This window comes from Callithrix jacchus, chromosome 18 (genome assembly GCF_049354715.1).
Source record: "Callithrix jacchus isolate 240 chromosome 18, calJac240_pri, whole genome shotgun sequence".
In the NCBI taxonomy this organism is placed as follows: domain Eukaryota; kingdom Metazoa; phylum Chordata; class Mammalia; order Primates; family Cebidae; genus Callithrix; species Callithrix jacchus.
In genome coordinates, this window is record NC_133519.1 from 31,937,719 (window position 1) to 31,954,915 (window position 17,197).

The 17,197-nt window shown below is 37.2% G+C and overlaps 1 long non-coding RNA gene across 1 annotated transcript in view; it reads left to right on the plus strand.

Annotated features, from left to right (window-relative positions):
- LOC144580264 (uncharacterized) overlaps window positions 1–17,197 on the plus strand; it is an 88,598-nt gene that overhangs the window by 14,409 nt on the left and 56,992 nt on the right. The gene's annotated exons all lie outside the window — the stretch shown is intronic.

Genomic DNA, 17,197 nt, shown 5'->3' on the forward strand with positions numbered 1-17,197 from the left:
CCCAGAAACTGCAGCAGCCTTATAGAAGAGGGACCTTGTCGAGTCTGACCTGCAGACCCTGTCCCAGCAACAGATGAATAAATGCACTCAGAAACAGATTTCCAGTGAAAGAGCAGGCTAGGTGGCTGGGCCACTCACAGACACCAAGAAGGGTCTGGTAAAGAGTTAGCAGCCACAGCCCTCCCCAGGTGGCACTGCAGGCATTTATTCAGTATAGATTTTATGACAGAGGTTTCAGTCAACACACCTGTGGATAATTAACATGTTCACCCTCTCTGGAGAGAGCAGACCTACAAATGATTAAAGACCAGGTTCTAAGGACTAAAGCAAACACCATTTTTGGGTACTCACACTGTTGACTCCCCAAGTAGAGAGCAGACATGCATCCATGGATGTTCAAAGGTTGGTATTAGGACCACATAAGTAAACAAGCTCCTTAGTAAACTCCCTTACATTCCTTTGTACCTACTCTTGCCTACTTGCTTCTGGGTAAGAACTGCCACCTTCAGCTCATTCCTTCCTAAGGCTTTTGCAAAAACCTCCTGGCCTTCCAAGAAGGTTTGCATCCTTTTTGCTATAATTTTTCTCTTATAATTTTTCCCACCACCCTGACTGAACCCCTACAGGATCTGATCATTGAAAGGAAAACAAGCAGAAAGCAACAACAAGAGATCATCATCAACAGTGATAAGTCCCCACCAAAACCCCATCAATGGATCAGCAGCCTCAAAGACTGAAACTAGACAAACTCACCAAGATAAAAAACAATTAAAAAAAATGCTGAAAACCCAAAAGTGGGAAATTTACAGCACTAAATGCCCACATCAGAAAGCTAGAAAGATCTGAAACTGACACCCTAACACCATGATTAAAAGAGCTAGAGAGGCAAGAGCAAACAAATTCAAAAGCTAGCAGAAGGCAAAAAATAACTAAGATCAGAGAAGAACTGAAGGAGATAAAGAAATGGAAAACCCTCCAAAAAATCAATAAATCCAGGAGCTGGTTTTTTCAAAAAAATTAACTAAATATGCCAATAGCTAGAATAATAAAGAAGAGGCGAAGAATCAAATAGAAACAATAAAAATGATAAAGCAGCTATCGCTACCTACCCAACAGAAACACAAACTAGCATCAGAGAATACTATAAACATCTATACACAAATGAACTAGAAAAATATAGAAAAAGTGGATAAATTCCTGGATGTATACCCCGTGCCAAGACCAATCCAGGAAAAAGTTCAGTCCCTGAATAGACAAAATAACAAGCTCCAAAATTGAGGGAGTAATTAATAGCCTCCCAACAACAACAACAACAACAACAACAACAAAAACCAACAACAACAACAAAAAACCAGGACCAGGCAGATTCACAGGTGAATTCTACCAAAAATACAAAGAGGAGTTGGTACCATTCCTTCTGAAACTATTCCAAACAATTGAAAAGGAGGGACTCCTCCCTAACTCATTTTATGAAGCCAGCATCATCCTGATACAAAACTGGAAGAGACACAACAACAACAACAATAACAACAGCAAAACTGCAGGCCAATATCCCTGATGAACATCAATGCAAAAATCCTCAATAAAATACTAGCAAACCAAATCCAGCAGCACATCAAAAACCTTACCTACTACAATAAAGTCAGCTTCACCCCTGGGATGCAAGACTGGTTCAACACATGCAAATCAATAAACATAATCCACCACATAAACAGACCCAAAGACAAAAACCACATGATTATCCCAATAGATGCAGAAAAGACCTTCAATAAAATTCAACATCCCATCATGTTAAAAACTCTCAATAAACTATGTATTGATGGAACATATCTCTAAATAATAAGAGCTATTTATAACAAACCCACAGCCAACATCATTGAATGGGCAAAAGCCAGAAGCATTCCCTCTGAAAACCAGTACAAGACAAGGATGCCCTCTCTCACCACTCCTATTCAACATAGTATTGGAAGTTCTGGCCGTGGCAATCAGGGAAGAGAAAGAAATAAAGGGTATTCAAATAGGAAAAGAGGAAGTCAAATTGTTTGCAGATGAGATGATTGTATATTTAGAAAACCTCATCAACTCAGCCCCAAAACTCCTTAAGCTGATAAGCAACTTCAGCAATGTCTCAGGATACAAAATTAATGTGCAAAAATCACAAGCATTCCCACACACCAATAACCAACAAGCAGACCACCAAATCATGAATGAACTCCTATTCACATTTGCTAGAGAGAGAATAAAATACCTAAGAATACAGCTAAAAAGGGATGTGAAGAACCTCTTAACCCCGTCTCTACTAAAAATACAAAAAAAAATTAGCTGGGCATGGTGGCGCGTGCCTGTAATCCCAGCTACTCAGGAGGCTGAGGCAGGAGAATTGCCTGAACCCAGGAGGCGGAGGTTGCGGTGAGCCGAGATCGCGCCATTGCACTCCAGCCTGGGTAACAAGAGCGAAACTCCTTCGCAAAAAAAAAAAAGAACTACAAACCACTGCTCAAGGAAATAAGAGAGGACACAAACAAATGGAAAAACATTCCATGCTCATGGATAGGAAGAATCAATACTGTGAAAACAACCATACCGCCCAAAGTAATTTATAGATTCAATGTTATTCCCATCAAACTACCATTAACATTTCTTCACAGAATTAGAAAAAAAAATATTTAAAATTTCATATGGAATCAAAGAAGACCCCATATAGCCAAGACAATCCTAAGCAAAAAGAACAAAGCTGAAGGGATCATGTTACCTGACTTCAAACTATACTACAAGGCTATAGTAATAAACACAGCATGATACTGATACCAAAACAGACATTAGACCAATGAAGCAGAACGGTGACCACAGAAATAACATCACACATCTATAACCATCTGATCTTCAACAAACATGCCAAAAACAAGCAATGGGGAAAGGACCTCCTATTCAGTAAATGGTGCTGGGAAAACTGGCTAGCCTTATGCAGAAAACTGAAACTGGACCCCTTCCTTACACCTTATACAAAAATTAACTCAAGATGGATTAAAGACTTAAATGTAAAACCCAAAACCATAAAAACCCTAGAGGAAAATCTAGGCAATACCATTCAGGACACAGGCATGGGCAAAGATTTCATGACAAAAGTGCCAAAAGCAATTCCAACAAAAGTCAAAATTGACAAATCGGATCTAATTAAACTAAAGAGCTTCTGCACAACAAAAGAAACTATCATCAGAATGAACAGGCAACCTACAGAATGGGATAAAATTTTTGCAATCTACCCATAGACAAAGTTCTAATATCCACAATCTACAAGGAACTTAGTTACAAGAAAAAAAAACCATCAAAATGTAGTCAAAGGATATGAGCAGATATTTCTTAAAAGAAGACATTTATGCAGCCTACAAACATATGAAAAAAAATCTCAACATCACTAATCATTAGAGAAATACAAATCAAAACCACAATGAGATATCATCTCACACCAGTGAGAATGGCAATTATTAAAAAGTCAAAAAACATCAGAATAGATGCCGGCAAGGCTGTAGAGAAACAGGAACACTTTTACACTGTTGGCGGGAATGTAAATTAGTTAAACCATTATGGATGACAGTATGGTGATTCCTCAAGGATCTAGGACCAGAAATACCATTTGACCCAGCAATCCCATTACTGGGTATTTACCCAAAGGAACATAAATCATTTTACTATAAAGACACATGCACACATATGTTTATTGTAGCACTATTTACAATAGTAGAGACATGGAACCAACTCAAATGCCCATCAATGACAGACTGGATAAAAAAAAAATGTGGTACCTATACACCATGGAATACCATATAGCCATAAAAAGGAATGAGATCATGTCTTTTTCAGGGACATAGATGAAGCTGGAAGCCATTATCCTCAGCAAACTAACACAAGAACAGAAAACCAAACACCACATGTTCTCACTCATAAATGGCAGTTGAACACTGAGAATACATGGACACAGAGAGGGGAACAACACACACCAGGGTCTTTTCAGGGGTGGGGGGTAAGGGAGGGAACTTAGATAATGGGTCAATAGATGCAGCAAACCACCGTGGCACACATATGTCTATGTAACAAACCTGCACGTTCTGCACATGTATCCCATTTTTTTTTTAGAAGAAATAAAAAAACAAAAAACAAACAAAAGAATTACATTGGACTTTTTTCAGAATCCATGCAAATAAGAAGAGAGTAAAGTGAAATATTTAATGAATTAAAGGGAAAAAAAACCACCAGTCTAGAATTCTTTATTCTTAAAAACTAAAAGCAAAAATTGAGAGAATTCGTCACCAGAAGCCTTGCAGGAAATGTTAAAAGATTTTTTTTCGGAAGGAAGAAACCCGATATGCCAGATACTTGAAGGTATATAAAGAAAGGCAGAGTGTTAGAGAAGAAACATATGAAGGTAAAATACCACAAACTATGGATCCTCTTCAAAAGATGAGCTAACTTAAATCATTAAATACACAGAACTTAAGTTTTTCTCAGAAGACAATCAAAAATTCTAAATGATTTTTAATGTTCTCAATATATTATTCTCATATCAATAATATAGGTCATTTCTAATGATTTAATAATAGGGTTCTTTATTTGTTCAACAAATAATTATTGAATGTATGCTAAATGTTAGACTCCAGCACTATTAATAGAAAAAAAGAACAAAGATAGAACTAATTCTCCCCAAAAGAAATACTCAGTTTAATAAAGCTAGAGAAATACTGCTTGAACATTTAATAATACAATGAGGTGAAAGACATGAGTGTCATATACACAAGTTAAGTGCCACTTTCAGGGAAGCATCTGACTTTAAAGACGTCAGGCAAAGTTCATTAGAGGGCAATTGAAATGTAAATGTAAGAGGATTTTACAAAGGGATGACAACTGTGTACACAAATGTATAAAGAAGCATGTCATGTATCAAAAATGCAAAGTGGCCAGGGGTGGTGGCTCATGTCTGTAATTTCAGCACTTTGGAAGACTGAGGCAGATACCAGCCTGAGCAACATGGTGAAACCCTATCTCTACCAAAAAAAATAAAAACCAAAAAATAGCCAGGTGTGGTGGCACATGCCTGTAGTCTCAGTTATTCAGGAGGCTGAGGAGGGAGGATCTCCTGAACTTGTGAGTGTGAAGCTACAGTGACCCAAGATCTTGCCACTGCACTCCAGCTTGATTAACAGAGTGAAAAAAAAAGAATGCAAAGTGATTGGGTATCACTCAAGTTTAGAGGAGAAGAGTGGAAACTGAAGCTGGACCAGTGGGAGTTAGGTAAGAAAAGTCTTTCATGCCTGGCAAAGTAATTGACTTGTGTTGATTTTTGTTTTTGTGTTTTGAGACAGAGTCTCACTCTGTCACCCAGGCTGGAATGCAGTGGTGTGATCTCAGCTCACTGCAAATTCTGCCTCCCGGGTTCAAGCAATTCTCCGTCTCAACTTTCTGAGTACCTGGGATTACAGGCATGCACCAGCATGCCCAGCTAATTTTTTTATTTTTAGCAGAGACGGAGTTTCACCATGTTGGCCAGGCTGGACTAAAACTCCGGACCTCGGGTAATCATACATATTCAGGACATATTCTTGTTTTTCCATAAGCCATCCTCTAAAACTAGTGGGTCTCCCGACCTCAGGTGCCTGCCTTGGCCTCCCAAAGTGCTGGGATTACAGGCATAAGCCACCGCACCTGGCCTTTTTTTTTGTTTTTCTATAGACAAATCAGGTTGATTAAAGAACAGTGGATTATAATAACAAAAGCACTAGGTAACATTTATTGACTGTTACCTTGTCTCCAGCTCTGTTCTAAATGGTTTACATTTATTAATTTGTTTAAGCCCCACAATCTGCTGCAAGACTCACCATGGTTAAGTAACTTATCCAAAGTCATTCAGCTCAGTGGCAGAGCCTGATAGGATGTGACATAGTGGCACTTGTGTTTAGAATTATCTCTCTGACAACCACGTAGAAGATGAAGAGGTTGGTGATAAACTTGGGCAATGGTCATGGGGATGGGGAGGAGGGACTCATAGAAAGTAGAACTGACAGAATTGATGATCAAATGGTTTTGTGAGGGCTAGGAGAAGAAGATCTAGGATGACTTTGAGATTCTTAGATGGGAAAATGGAAACAGATGATGCCACCATTCCAAAAACAGAGAATACTGGGAATAAAAGAATTCTGAGACTATTTCCTTCACTCATGAATTCATACATTCATCTATTCAGTCAATATTGTCTGCCTACCCTGGATCAGGCAACCTTTTAAGTGTTGGATATACAACGTTGAGCAAATTAGACAAAATTCTCATACAGCCTACAGTCTAAGAACAAATTCAATTTTTGAAAACATTAAAGCTTTTATAGGACATCAAGGTAGGCATTTCTACAAGAAGCTTTATACATAGCTTTTAAAATTCCTGTTGATTCCCTAACATTTACTGGAGACTCAGCCTTTTCCTTTACCCACAACTGTGTCCAGTCCAGGACCAGACCCTGAAATACATGTTGGATTCCATGCATCTTCACTATGGTCTAAAGTCAACACACGTATCAGAGGTGGGGTGGTTCCTAAGCTTTGACCAGTACACCTGAAGCAAGCCAGCCTTGGGAGAAAGAAGATTCTATCTCCAAGGGAATACGTCCAGGGGCGTATTATGTGTTTAGCTTCAAGAGAAATCTGAATTGGAGGTAGACATGTGAATGTCATCAGCATGTATAAGGTAGATTACGCCACTCAAGTGAATGACTTTGAGAAGAACTAAGCTGAAGACAGTGCTTAGAGTAACATTAGGAACAGGTGTCCATAGAAGACTTAGAAGAAAAACCTGGATAGGGAGCAGGAAAACCACTAGAGTAGTGCCACAGATTCCCAAGGAGAGGAGAGCTTTTAGAAGACAGTAATGAGTAGAATAAAATGCCCCTGAGTGATATTTAAAGCATAAGCTGACAATGTCCCATCAGTCTTAGAGGATGATTTATGGAAAAACAAGAATATATCCTGAATATGGGTTCATTTGTATTGACTCTTCATCCATTTATATACTAAGAGTCTTTGCTGGGGATTTTGGCATTGACACAATAGGTTACATCATTATAATGAAGTCTTGGGCCTACAGTATACAAGCTCTACACTGCTTTTGGGGTTGAGGGTATTGTAATGATGTTAACTTTATAAAGTATTCTTCCAAGACGATTTGTTCAAATCAGAAATCTTAGAAACACCTCCTGAATTCTTCAATTTTTAATTTTTCTTCTATACCTTTGAGATGTGATAATAGCCAAAAAATATAGAAAACAAGATTTTTTTCTTTGGATAGTTGATCTATTGGGGTGGAGTTTTAGCTTGCAATAAATCCAGGTTACTGCGAGCTTGGTTATAAATTTTAATTTAAAATGTGGTTTATCTGGTTTTTCACTCTACCATAAGATAATTTTGGCCTCAAAATTCTATTATTTGGCATCCTTTTTATACAGGTAGCATTTGGCATTCAGGCAGAGCACAGTGGACATGCTCTGTCTTTGCTTCATAGTACATGTGGGCTCAGCTAAGGAGTCTGAAATGACTGGGAGCGACTTGAACAACTGAGAGACAGAATCATTTAGAGGCTTCTTACATGTCTGGGAACTGGTCAGGAATAAGTCAAAGGCTGGGCTAAGCAGGGACTGCCAACTAGAACTCCTACATGTGACCATGTGACCTACATGTTGCCGTGTGACCTCTCCCTATGGCTTGGATTTCCTCACAAGATGGTAGCCTCATGATATGTCATTGGACTTAATCACATGATGATTCAGGATTCCATGAGCAAGTGTGCAAATTGACTTTTTATGACTCAGTCTCAAAAATCTGGTAGCACCACCAACTCGCCCAAATCAAGAATGAGGGCACAAATCAGACCTCTTTATGGGAGAAATGGCAAATAATTTACAGTCATGTTTTAAAACTGCCATACCTATCAAAGGTGCTATGAGAATGAAATTACAACAAAAATAATTAATAAAGATTGACTAGCTATATATTATGGTGTGAGAATGGTACAGAACCTTAGAAAGATTTGTGCTGGGTTTCCAAAACTCAGAAATCATGCAAAGAACATTATCTGGATTATTCTTGCATTAAAAAAATATTGAAAATGCTATGGTGAAAAGACAAAGTTCTTGCTCCCATAAAGTTTACATTCTTGTAAGCAGATGGATAGTATGGAAATAGATAATAAAGAAGTCATAAAATACATGAATAAGATGATTTATGCTAGAAATATGTGTCTGAAGGAAACACATTCATTTATTAAAGATTCAGCATTTAAGAGAAGGTTCAATGCTAGGCCAAAGGATCTAGCTTGCCACATCATGAAAACATGGGCTATGAATTATGTAAGATCCAGAGAATCTACACAAGAATGAAAAAGATGAAATGACAAAGGCGGAGGGCTAAACAGAATATAAAAAGTTGGATGTGCAAGGCCAAATGCCATACGAAAGACTGGATTTGAAGCCAAAGTAAAACACAGCCAAGGGTTAGAAGCAAGAAAGGTATAACTGGAATTAAACAAGAATGAGGTTGATAGAAAAGCAAAGTGAAATTGCTGTACTATTTTCTTTTCTGCATCAACTGTGTATAGTAGATGGGGCTGATTTAAGGAATAGAGGTGAGATGTGCCGTTATATACAGCAGTCTATAAATCATTAAAGAGACATAGTAGAGAGAAGTTATTTCCAAGGCATATAATTGTCAAAGAATTGGCATTTCAAATATATAAAAAACTGCTAGAAATTAATTTCACAAAGTCAAACAATCCAGTGAGAAAAATGGGCAAAGGAAATGAAAAGGGAAATCACAGAAAAGAAAATCAGTCTCACTATAATCAAGGAAATACCAAATAAAAAGTACAACAATGAAAAGTAATAATAGGTAACTATTATTAAATGGTATTTCCCCAACACACATAAGTAGATTAGTTTTAGTGGTTATCATAATTAGAAGATATATATATTATAATATATATATATATCAGCTTGGATAAATATTAAAAACTATGGTAGGGTAAAAACACATAGAAAAATGTAAAACAAAATATTATCTAAGTAAATTTTTTAAATATGCAAACAATACTACATAATGATTGTTCATACATCTAGAGGTAGTAAGGTATAAAAACAACAAAATATGCACCAATTTCAGGTACTACCATGGAGGGAAAAAAGGAAATGAAATTGCAGGAAAGGATGGTCTTCTACTGCAGCCTTCAAATATTAATATATTTGCTATGTCTTCTTTCTTACAAAGATCATTTTTTTTTTAGATGGAGTTTCACTCTCTTACCCAGGCTGGAATTCAGTGGTGCAACCCCCACACCCTGGGTTCAGGTTCCCCTCCTGCCTCAGCCTTCCAAGTAGCTAGGATTACAGGCGCCCACCACCACATCTGGCTAATTTTTGTGTTTTTAGTGGAGATGGGGGTTTTACCATGTTGGGCAGGTTGGTCTCTAACCCCTGATATCAAGTGATCCGCCTGCCTCAGCCTCCCAAAGTCCTGGGATTACAGGTTAGAGCCACCACACCTGGCCACAAAGAATTAAATCTAAAGTAAATACGGTAAGATGCTAAAATATGTAAAATATGACTGTTGATAGTATACTATTTTCTGTTTTTTGAAATATTTTACAATCACCTCTTTTTTTAATATTAGAAACACAAACCATATAGGTTATTAACACGTAATTCTTTTTTGTGGGACAACTGGGAAAAGCCACTTGTCAGATCTGGCCAAGGAAGATGTGTCTGTCCTTATCCAGTTTGGGTCATAGTCTCCTCTAGTAAGACCTTTTCTGTACCGAACGAAGGTCTTGTCCCATATCTTAGAATTTAAATTTTTACTTCTATACATCAGAATTTTAATACTGATTACAGAAAATTCTTGGCTTTTCCATTTTAAATATTCCAAAGTTCATACAGTAAGTGCAGAGGTTTTTTTGTTTTTTCATTTTTAATTGACTAAATTTATGAGGAGATTTGCTTACTGGGAAACATGTATTTTCTGAAAATATACTGACTATAAGTCTCTTTGTTTCTGTCTTCTGAGTTTTCAATCTTATTCTCTTAGATGTTGTGGGGATAAAGATTTATTCATAGGGAATTTTTATTCTGGAACTTCTTAGTGGGAAAAGAATAACTATAAGGATCTGAAAATGACTCAATTATTGTGTAGAAATTATAGACTTCATGATATGTCATTTCTAAAATTATTTAAACATCTAATTCCTACTGCAAAGCAGCATCTTAGAATATGTGTTGGCTCATTATATAGCCATGTGGACCATACAAGAACACTGAGAAGTGACCTCTGGAGAGTCTCATGAAAGAGGTACCATCCTTACCTAAATTAATATAACACTTTTGGCTAAGTGCACTAGCTCACGCCTGTAATCCCAGCACTTTGGGAGGCCAAGGTGGGTGGATCACAAGGTCAGGAGTTCAAGACCAGCCTGGCCAATTCGGTGAATCCTCATCTCAGTGAAAATTCAAATATTAGCCAGGCATGGTGGCAGGCACCTGTAATCCCAGCTACTCAGGAGGCTGAGGTAGGGAATTGCTTGAAGCGGGAGGCAGAAGTTGCAGTGAGCTGAGATTGCATCACTGCACTCTAGCCTGGGTGACAAAGTAAGACTCAGTCTCAAAAATAATAAATAAATAAAAATAACACTTTTGCATAGGGTAAATTGTTGGCTAAGAGTAGATGTTGTAACCACTTAAATGCCAAATCAAAAAGTCTATTTTTAAAGGGCAGTTTATCCTTTCTGTATCTTATTCCTAATACCCATAATAGTAATAGTAATTTGGAAATTTCTCCCCGTTGGATTTTGCTCAAGTTGTTACTACTCAAGTTTAATTTCTTTTTCTTTTTGGTGATATCCATACCAAGCACTCTTGCTTCAGAAAAGGCTCTAAGCTTTGGCTGGAGCAACTTGAGCCTTGCTTTCTGCCATGCACACTGGGATGCACAACTCACAATGATTTCCAGATCTATCAGTTCCCTTCCTGTCTAGGACACTGCATTGCCACATGACCTTTGCCAAGTCACTTCTTTCTGCTCTGCCATAACATAAGGTTGTAATTATGATGATCTCCCTCTTAGAAATGTGATGAGAAGCTATTCATAACAAAGACTGTAAAAATTGCAAACATGATGAGACAGGCAGATATTAAATGTATGAAAATGATCTAAATTGAATATTTACTTCCTGCCTGGCTCCACCTGTCCTTAAAATGTATCCATAAAGACAACAGTAGCAAGAGTGCCTGATTAAGCCCTCCTGTTAATGCTATCCACTTAGAATATACTTTTCTGATCCCAAATAAGGCCTGGATTTTCAGGCAAATGATATTTGTGTGTGTAAGTTATCTTTTCATTGTTCTCTCATCAGACACAAGGTCTTTCTTTATTCTTTCCCAAGAAAACTGAGATCACTTCGTTGGTTTTAAATTGGCAATGTGATCTTGTTCAATGCTAGACACATGACATGTTCTAGTAGCCGTCTGGACCTGGGTCTGGGATCATATTCCCCTCTATCCCCAATACATGTGCCAAACACTTGTGAGCACACTGGAGGCAGAAGGCTTAAAGAGGTGAGATCAGGCCAGGCTGGCATCCATTCTGTAGGATTCAGGGACAGAGTCAAACTTCAAAGTGGTGCAGGAGTGACTGGCAAGGCACCAGAGTGTTCATGGTAAGTGTAAGGACAACAGGAGAAAAATAAGCTGTCTTAGTGCATTTTTTCAAGTTTCTCTTTATCGTTCATCTGTAGGCTCTTTAAGCTGTCTTCATATTTGGATGTAGAGGTTGAAGTACTGCTGACCAATGCCAGAGTCACAGGAATATCCTGCTGTGCTTTTGATCTTCCCATATGACTGAATTTCCTGAATCATCATGTTACTGTGTGTGCACATATGTGCACATGTGAATCTTCTGGCACATCTCCCAGAAGTGCTAGTTCTGGGACAAAGGATCTATTGGTGCTTTTAGGATGTAATATTGATCACTTTGGCTTTCCTTGGCTCAGAGCCAGACACTTCGTCTCTCACTGCACAAGATGGCTGCCAACTCCATAGGCTTGTCTCATTGTGACAGCCTTCGGCAGGCCTTCCTGAGAGCAGAGTAATTTCTGAGAGGCTTTGAAAAATGCTGTTTTAAAGTGGAAGTCAGTGTTTTATCAACTATGAACAGTGCTTGGAATCTTGTTCTTGACTTTTAACTTTTAAGATCTGTGGTACATCCTATATTTAGTTATGTAATACTCTCCAGTATTCAGTTAAGCAGGAAAGTCAGTGACACAGAATGACTCATTAGGTTTTTAATCCCATGGTTGTGCACACCTTTTTTTTTAAATCTAGTATCAGTGTTAGTCAACTCCATAATGTGGACTTCAAACTTAATGACAGCTCAAAAGTCAAATTCACAAGGATGAAAGGATGAAATCTCCTAAGTTTTCTAAGCGTTTCTTTCATGTATAATATTAAAATTGTAAAAGCAAAGGATTTAGAAAAAAACCTTGATGCCAATGCTTAATCTTTAAAATGATACCAATTATCAGTGACCACTAAAATAAAATGTTTAATACTATGATTATCTTCAGGTAGACATCTTTCAAATCAAGCACATGGCTACAGATTTGACCCATTGCAAGTTTCCAGACTACTCAAGAAAAAAAAACAACACCAGAATCTCATTTTCTCTTCTTTTTCCAAGTACTGTGTCTTGGACTTGACCTAAGCAGAAAGTGAAACAGACAGAGTGTTCTTTCATTTCCTTTCCAGCTTTCCATTCTGCTTTTCAGCCATATCACCTTAACACACCAAAAATGTGTTGACTGCCTTTCTTCTTAGAAGAAAGCTATTAGTCACAAGCACTTGAGTGTGAATTTATTTCATATATGATTCTTTTCTATCTCCCAGAGAAATAATTTTAACTTTTAAAGGGGACATAGGAAGGAACACTCATAGTGGACTTTAAGAGATCACTACATCTATAAGAGGGAATGGCTGAGACCAGAGCTTTGGTAATGCCATAATTTTTATTCCAATAGTGAGACCCTGTCCCTTACTACATGTTAGGCTTTGTTAGGAGATGAATTCACTGTTTTCATTAGCCTCTACTTTATTTGACTCCTGAGAAATGTCCAAATCAGGTCTTTAACCTAGGCCAAAATGAAATATAATCTGAATTCCCAACATTCCATGTGTAATGGAAAGAGCACATGCTCTGGAATCAGGAAGACCTGGGTAAGCCTCCTTGTTCAGTCATTTACCAGCTGTGTAATTCTGGAGAAGGTATTTAACCTCTTCAAATCTTAAGTTACTAGCGTACAGAATAAAGATAATGCTACTTAACTTGCAGGGTTGTTGTGAAGCTAAGTGAGATCGTAGTTATGAAAGTCTTAACACAGTATGTGACACAGTTGCTTTTTAAATAAATTTTTTTCGTGTGTGCTGTTAAATGTCAGTAGTCTCTATCAAACCTTGTGGATCTCACTTCTTAATGATACTAAGTAATCTAAAAATTCAGCTGTGATATTTTTAAAAAATTATATTCCATGGTTATGATATCACCAGTGTTAAATTTAAGCTTGTGATGACAGCACAGCTGTGAACTCTTTGGGCATCATATCCTTTGGAAGCAGGGCACTGTGACAGTCCTGAAGAAAATGGCCATGTTTGCCATTCTTTGGATGCACTTGTTAGATTCTTGAATTTCCAGACAGAAAAAGCTGATTGTATTTAGCTCATTAACTCTGAAGAGCCTACTTCAAATTCTTTCTTTGAAAGTAGACAGATTATACATAAATGTGTAGTATTATATACACTATATTCCTATTATATATAAGTGAACCCTATTATATAAGTGACATATAATAGTCTTTGATGTTAATAATAATCTGTTTCAAAACTTATGTTTCAAACTCTCCCAGAGATAAACTTCATAAACAAAAAGTTGAAATTACAGAGTAAAATGAGTTCGAAGATAAGCTCAAGACAGTCTTTTGACTCAACAGAGTGACACATTGTTGTTGTTGTTTTCGGAATAACAACAGTATAATGGTAGCAGCCTTGAAAGTCTAGCCATTAATATGTTGACTGATCACTCTCCATGCTCTTGAGAAAATATGGTATTTTGCTACAATAGTTACACAGTGTGCATGGCACTGTTTAATCTCACACATCTTGATGTCATCTAGATAACAACAATAAAATAGGTTGTAATTAGGAATAGGGGCTCATGTTCATAGAGGCAGCATACAATGACACATAATTATCAGATTCACCAAGGTTGAAATGGAAAAAAAAAATGTTAAGGGCAGCCAGACAGAAAAGTCGGGTTATCCACAAAGGGAAGTCCATCAGACTAACAGTGGATCTCTCTGCAGAAATCCCACAAGCCAGAAGAGAGGGGGGACCAATATTCACCATTCTTAAAGAAAAGAATTTTCAACCCAGAATTTCATATCCAGCCAAACTAAGCTTCATAAGTGAAGGAGAAATAAAATCCTTTATGGATAAGCAAAAGCTACGGGATTTTGTCACCACCAGGCCTGCCTTGCAAGAGCTCCTAAAGGAAGCACTAAATATGAAAAAACAAAAAAACAACAACAATAACAACAAAAAAACAGTACTGGCCACTGCAAAAACATACAAAAATGTAATGAACATCAAAAGTATGAAGAAATTGCATCAACTAATGGGAACAATAATCAGTTAGCAACATAATAACAGGATCAAATTTACACATAACAATATTAATCTTAAATGTAAATGGGTTAAATGTCCCAATTAAAAGATACAGACTAGCAAATTGGATAATGAGTGAAGACTCATTAGTGTGCTATATTCAGAAGACCCATCTCACATGCAAAGACAGATATTGGCTCAAAATAAAGGGATGGAGGAACACTTACCAAGCATATGGAAATTAAAAAAAAGAAGGGTTGCAATCCTAGTCTCTGATAAAACAGACTTGAAACCAACAAAGAAAAGGGTATTACATAATGGTAAAGGGATCAATGCAACAAGAAGAGCCAATTAACCTAAATATATATGCACCCAATACAGATGCACCCAGATTCATGAAACAAGTTCTTAGAGACCTACAAAGAGACTTAGACTCTTACACAGTAATAGTGGGAGATTTTAACAGCCCCCTGTCAATAATAGAACAATGAGACAAAAAATTAACAGGGATATTTAGGACTTGAACTCAGCTCTGGACCAAGTAGACCTAATACACATCTACAGAACTCTCCACCCCAGATCAACAGAATATAAATTCTTCTCAGCACCACATATCACTTATTACAAAATCGACCACATATTGGCAGTAAAAAACTCCTCAGCAAATGCAAAAACTGGAAATAATAAAGGGAGATAGATATACAAAAATCTCTTCAAAAAAATCAATGAATTCAGGAGCTGAGTTTTTGAAAAGATAAGCAAAACAGACAAACAACTAGCCAAACTAATAAAGAGGAAAAGAGAACAATCAAACAGACACCATAAAAATAATAAAGGAGATATCACAGCTGATCCCACAGAAATACAAACTACCATCAGAGATATTATATATACCTCTACACATATAAACCAGAATATCTAGAAGAAACAGATAAATTCCTGGACACGTATACCCTCCTAAGACTAAACCAGAAATTGAGGCAGCAATTAATAGCCTACCAACCAAATTAAGCCTAGATCCAGACAGATTCGCAGCTGAATTCTACCAGAGGAACAAAGAAAAGCTGGTACCATTCCTTCTGAAACTATTCCAAACAATAGAAAAAAAGAACTCCTCCCTAGCTCATTTTATGAGGCCAGCATCATCCTGATAGCAAATTCTGGCAGAGACACACACAAAAAAAGAAAATTTCAGGCCAGTATCCCTGATGAACATCAATGCAAAAATCTTCAATAAAATACTGGCAAACTGAGTCCAGCAGCACATCAAAAAGCTTATCCACCACAATCCAGTCGGCTTCATATCTAGGATGCAAAGCTGGTTCATCCTCATATGTAAATCAATAAACATAATCCATCACATAAACACGACCAATGACAAAAAAAATTCCATAATTTTCTCAATAGATGCAGAAAAGCCTTTGATAAATTTCAGTACCTCTTCATGCTAAAAACACTCAATAGGTATTGATGGAACATATCTCTAAATAATAAGAGCTGTTTTTGACAAACCCACAGCCAATATCATATTGAATGGGCAAAAGCTGGAAGCATTCCCTTTGAAAACAGGCACAAGCAAGGATGCTTTCTCTCACCACTCCTATTCAACACAGTATTGGAAGTTCTGTCCAGGGCAATCAGGCAAGAGAAAGAAACAAAAGGTATTCAAATAGGAAGATAGGAAGCCAGTTGTCTCTGCTGCATATGACATGATTGTATATTTAGAAAACCCCTTCGTCTCAGCCCAAAAACTCCTTAAGCTGATAAGCAACTTCAGCAAAGTCTCAGGATAGGAAATCAACGTGCAAAAATCACAAGCATTCCTATACACCAATAATAGACAAACAAAGAGCCAAATCACGAGTGAACACCCATTCACAACTGCTTCAAAGAGAATAAAATACCTAGGAATACAACTTACAAGGATGTGAAGAACCTCTTCAAGGAGAACTACAAATCACTGCTCAAGGAATTAAGAGAGGACACAAACAAGTGGAAAAACATTCCATGCTCATGGTTAGGAAGAATCAAGATTGTGAAAATGGCCATACTGCCCAAAGTAATTTATAGATTCAATGTTATTCCCATCAAACTACTATTGACTTTCTTACAGAATTAGAAAAAACTACTTTAAATTTCATATGGAATCCAAAAAAAGAGCCCACATAGCCAAGACAATCCTAAGCAAAAAGAACAAAGCTGGAGGCGTCATACTACATGACTTCAAACTATACTACAAGGCTACAGTAACCAGAATAGCATGATACTGGTACCAAAACAGATATACAGATGAATGGAACAGAACAGAGGCCTCAGAAGTAACACCACATATCTACAATCATCTGATCTTTGACAAACCTGACAAAAACAAGCAATGGGGAAAGGATTCCCTATTTAATAAATGGTGTTGGGAAACTGGCTAGCCATATGCAGAAAACTGAAACTTCCTTATACTTTATACAAAAA